Source organism: Protopterus annectens, chromosome 2.part2, assembly GCF_019279795.1.
Source record: "Protopterus annectens isolate FY-2018-M chromosome 2.part2, PAN1.0, whole genome shotgun sequence".
NCBI lineage: Eukaryota > Metazoa > Chordata > Ceratodontiformes > Protopteridae > Protopterus > Protopterus annectens.
Genome location: NC_056730.1, coordinates 538066509 through 538072508, shown reverse-complemented (window position 1 = coordinate 538072508; position 6000 = coordinate 538066509).

The following is a 6000-nucleotide window of genomic DNA, read 5'->3' as shown; positions in this document are numbered from 1 at the left end:
CAAACCTCCAAGCTGGAGATTAACCCTTACATCAGTTGATGGGTAACCAATTGACTCACTGGCAGAACACATCATGTGAAAGTTGATGAATCAACCTGTGCTAGTAGAGCTGTTACCAGTGGAAAATCCATGGGTCTATGCTTGACCCTTCACAGTTTGAACTCTATTTCTCAACAGTTCAGGCTAAATTATATGGCCTTTGGCTTGACAAGTTTATTGATTCTATTGTGAGAAATCATTTAGTCCAACAATGGTGATAATATAGTACAGGAGGAGCTAACACACAACTGAGTGATGACAAAGGCACACAATCTACAAATACAGGCAGAAATGTGTGTTTGCTATGTTGTCTGTCATAAACGTGGAACTCCATGGTAATCACAGCATTGACAACAGTCCTGCTATACAGAAACCCAGTGATGCAAGCAGTAGGAACACATGTAGAGAGCACTCTGAACTTTGACCACCAAGTGTCCACACTGGTATTGAAAGCCTGTGTTGTGCACATAATAAGTCATGCCATCATATTGAGAACTTAGGATTGTATGACAGCACTGTAGTCAAACCTCATCACAATACTAATAGAGTATAATGCTCTGTTTTTCATGTACCTCACATGTAGCAGCTGGAGAGACCACAGGGCTTTCTCAGCAAGATAACATGTAGCAGCTGGAGAGACCACAAGGCTTTCTCAGCAAGATAACACATGGCCTACAAACCATGCCATGATGTATGTGGACAGATTAAAAGCCACGTCAATATAATCTTTTCTGTATAGAATAAGACGACTTCTGCCTGGCCTCCAAACCAGTCTATGACCCTACCATGGTGGGAGTGCTGCATATCCAAAAATATGATATAGCTGTTGACATCAGCAGTGTCTGCTGATGAGAATATACAGTGTTCCACATGCTGGTGTAAAATTATCTCTGTAATGTCAAGCAACAGTTCACTCACACACACACACACACACACACACACACACACACACACACACACACACACACACACACACACACACACACACACACACACAGTTGATTGCAGTATATATGGAAACTTAATTATTTATATACTCTTATTCAGTTGTGACTACCAGGTTCTTATCTACTCTCATTAAGCCACAAAAATCATTGGCTCCAACCTTCAGTCCCTACAGAGCATATATTCAAACAGATGCTATGGCAGAGTCCGAAAACTACTGAAGGATACACATCATCTTGCCTATGGACTGTTCAAACTCCTGCCAACAACGAAGTGCTACAGAAGCATTAGATGCAGGACATCCAGATTCCATAACAGCTTCTTCCCACGTGCTATCAGACTGCTGAACAACAAACCCATAGCCTATCCTGCTAAATGGGTAAACAAACATTATTTATGTGCAATATGTCATTGTTATCTACATAGCTCACTTTGCACTTTATACTTTATTGTGTTTATTTTTAGTATCTTATTTTTGATTTCTATTTCACTATTTTTAAATTATTATTAATCTTCCTTCTGTAAGCTATAATTCCTATGGTACAAGCCAGAGTATCGAAATTTTGTGCAGTGACATGCACTTTTACTCTGTGTTGATCTGTATAACAATAAAGTTTACTTTGACTTTGATTGTATATTTTGTACATTTGTATTTTCAACCAAATGGGGGATATCCTCTTATTGCATACTAACATCTGTAAAGTCTACAATCTGTATGCTACTACTCTGTAATGTCTCTTTTGTAATTTTTTCTTCTCATTGTAAACATATGTAGTTTTTATCCCCAGGACTCTGCTGAAAATGGACACTTGTTGTCCAGTTGGACTATCCTGGCAAACAAATGTTAAATAATAATAAATAATAATGTTCAAGTATCAAAATTCTGTCAATTCATGGGACTGGAGTGGTAACTGCAGGATACCCACTTCTGCTCTTCTGGCTAAACACACACACACACAAGTGCACTGGAGTGAGAACAGAATCCCTACCTAAGTACACAGACTACAGAACTCAGTACTTTAGGTAGGCACTGTGTTACAAGTCAGGCTTTTACACAGCTGCAGGCCAGCTTATAGTTGATGACATCAGCAATGCATGTTGGAGAGACATTGGGAGGCCTGCATCAAATGGATCTGTAGGCATGTGCAAGTATCAAAGTGTTATCAGTTCATGGGAAGGGAGCAGTACCTGCAGGATACACACTTCTGCTCTTCTGGCTAGACACATGTATACAGCTAACTGAAGTGAGAACAGAACCCCTACTTATCAAAGTACTCAGACTACAGAACTCAGTACTTTATGCAAGTACTAGGGCACAAGTCTGACTTTTGCATAACTGCAGGAAAAGTTATAGTGAATGAAATCATGACATCAGCAGTGCATGCTGGGGAGAAGCTGGGAGGCCTGCATGAAATGGATGTGTAGGCATGTGCAAACATCAAAATACTGTCACTCCATGGGATTGGAGCAGTAACTGTAGGATACACACTTCTGTCCTCCTGGATAGACACACACACACACACACACACACACACACACACACACACACACACACACACACACACACACACACACACACACACACACTTGACTGCAGTGAGAACAGAACCCCTACCTATTTAAGTAGACAGACTACAGAACACAGCACATTACACAAGTGCCACAGCAAAAGACTGACTTTTATGAGACTGCAGGTGAACTTATAGTAGATGACATCATCAGGCCATGTGGAAAGATGTTGGGAGACCTGCATAGGCTCATAGCTTCATATGTTCATAGGAGGCTACTAGCCTGATGGCCCTACAGTATTTAGAAGCCTAGCTGCATAAAAACACAAGTACCCTTATTAAGCATAGTTGGATGGTCATTGTTAACAGAGAGATTTTGTGAGCAGGCCCAACTGGCCCTGTCCATGAGGAACATAGATGCTGCTGCAGAGGTGACTTTACAATCACCCAAACAGTAGTCAAGTTTGCTTAAACAGGGTCATTGAGGAGCACTGATTTACATGCAGTAGAAGCCTATTACAGAGGAGTGTGAGTCGTTGGATGGTATAGCTCTCTCTCTCTCTCTCTCTCTCTCTCTCTCTCTCTCTCCAGCATGTTTTGTTTATGTCACAGACTAGGTTGAGAACCCTGGGGCAAGTTATTTGTGTCTCATTTGATTTGCAGATGTCCACAATTTCTAGCAGGGCAGGGTCTGAGACTGCTCTGTATGGCAGGAATAGGCCACATCTCAGTAGCCTGCATGATACTGAGTACATTGACAGGTCTTTCAGTCTTTCCATGTATGTCATGTTTGGAGGCCTTGGAGTGTCCCAGGCACAACCTTCTATTTCTTTCAATTGCTTCAGGTGACTGGTGAGGTACAGACAGAAGGGAGCATTGTACTCAATTAGTGGTCTGATATGGGTAGAGTACAGCAGAAGTATGACTACCCTAGTCTTGGATGTGATGTCCATATGTATGATGTGCACAGTGCAGAATGTGTGTATCACTACTATGGACACATGGTAATGAAAGTGTAGATTGCTATCAACATGTGTTCCCAAGTCTAATGCACTGTGTTAGAGCTTAGAGAGGTACTATATATATCATAATTAGCAGGGGTACTTCATTGCCAAAGGGGACAATGAGTAATTGCATGCTTTAAGGTTCAGTCCATAACTTTGGCAGCAATAACTTGCATGTGGTATCCCCTTCTGTAATATGTTGCCATCAATAGAGGACTCTATTAGTGCATCCAATTACCAGTCATCTGCAGACTTGGTAAACCGAAGGCCATCTATCATTGCCTGCACTTCAAGGAAGTAGTTTGCAAACAGTTGAGGGTCCAGCACAGATCCTTGTGGTATTGTAATGGTAACTGGCCACTGGTGGAGATGTAGTCCTCAATTCTGAGAGAGTGTGTTATGTCAGTGAGCTAGTTACCTATCCCTGTACTACTGTAGGGCTTAATTCCTACATGGGAGATCTTCACTATGACACATCAATAGGGGATAGTGTCAAAGTCCTTGGATAAGTCAACTTAGGTGGTATGTCCTGTTATCCCTCATCCAGTTCTGTGGGGGTTAATATCTGAGAAGTCCACAAGATTTAATGAACAAGATATACCCTTGAAAAAAACAACATGGGTAGGGTCAAGTGTGTTGAAGGTCACCTATGTCCCTGTGGATATGGTCCATGCTGATTCCTTCTATAGCCTTGCAAATAAGGCTTTTTAAGCATATTGGTCAATAGTTGTTGTTCTGCATGTTACCAGGTTGATGTGTATTGCATAGCACACAACATTTGGTATTACATTTTGTACTGTTGTTGATATATGTGTGAAAACAGTACTGGGACACCAGGTAGCAGTGCTTTGTGGGGTGGCAACAGATGGATGTATTGTAAATATATGACATATTGTTAGATAGGGCCTTCAGTTTGTAATGCTTACACATGTAATTTTATGTCATACACATGGAATGGACAGTAAACAGCAGTAATACAACATGATATGTACATTTCCATAGAGCAATGTGCAAAATAGACAGCTATGCATGTGGCTGAGTTTTTTTTTTTTTTTTTTGTAGAAAGAGAGGAATGTTGAGTAAGGGATGTAGGAATGTCTGGATAAAGTAAGTTGGGTAAGTGAGGAAGCAATTGCAGACAGACAAGACAAACAAGACAAGAGCAGGGACAGTGATGGACACAAAAGACTGGGGACACCATGATTGGGATGAGAGTAGGGACAATCTGAATCTATGGTCATCGAACTTGGGGACAGTGAGAAATGAGTCCTCACCCACTGGACTGTAATCACTGTCACCTCACTCTGCTGCTAGCTGGAGTGCTTGACATCTTCTTCTCCTCCTCTGGGTACATTGCAAAATGAGGTAAAACAGCCTCTCCAGCTGGCATAGATGTGCACCAGTAGTGTGACACACAATCCTGTGCACCATCCCTGGCAATTCAGTGCATGTGATAAAATCACCATCTCTGCCACTGCTCCAAGAGGATACCAGTGGACCAACCTCTGGGGCAGGACTATCTGAGGGGGGAGGTACTGCAGGGGCAGCAGAGGTGGTGCTGCCAGTTTGGCTCCCAGACGTGCTGGGCAATGGTGTGATATCTAACCATATAAGTGTTATTTATACATTTATTAGTTTTGGATGTAGTGTATCTGGTGATCACACAACCTGCCATGATCATTGCTTGCAAATCTACATCTCCGTCTTACATTTCTGTGTTTGTTGGCCATTCTTCAGTTAACTGTGCAGTAATATGAGACATGCAGTGTATAAGCCATTCCATATCATTGACCTTAAAATGTGCAAGGATATTAAGTGGAAATAATATCATATGCAGTTGCCAACAAATGAAGGGCAGGTTGGATGTTAAGGAACACAACCAGTGACTTGTGTGCTTCTTGCTTACATTTCCAACCTTACATCTAACACTTTGTAGATCTAACTTGACACACCAAGTGGAAGTAAGGCAGCCAGCAGTGATGTGGTGTTTTCTTTCTCCCAGTCTCTAATTATTCACAGTTGCAATCCATTAAAAACAAACATAGAGGGAGTGCCTCCACTATGTTTGCATCTCCTACATGTATCCATTTTTTGTAATTCAGCAGTTCTAATAAGTTTGTACTTCATTTGCATCTTCACCCAGTTAACAGCCTTGAATTTACACCATATAAAAAGACAACCATGTAGCTAGGCAAACTGATGATGAGGAGACTTGTTTATGTTTGAATACTTCAGGATATGTCTGTACAAAGGAGTATTGAACTTCAGAAGGTATGCTTTCATTTGGTCAGCTACATACTGCATATGCTGGAATATATTTATGAAAAATCTGAAGCAAAGACTTTTACACTTTTATTTGTATGTATTAGTTGGATGTGTAGTGATGGCATGGGCATGTTTGCCAAGCCATTTCAGAGGTATGCATGACTGCTAATACATGAAAATGGAATGCTGTGTGATACATATGTACAAATGTTTCAGAGACAGTTCTTTCGATAGCACTT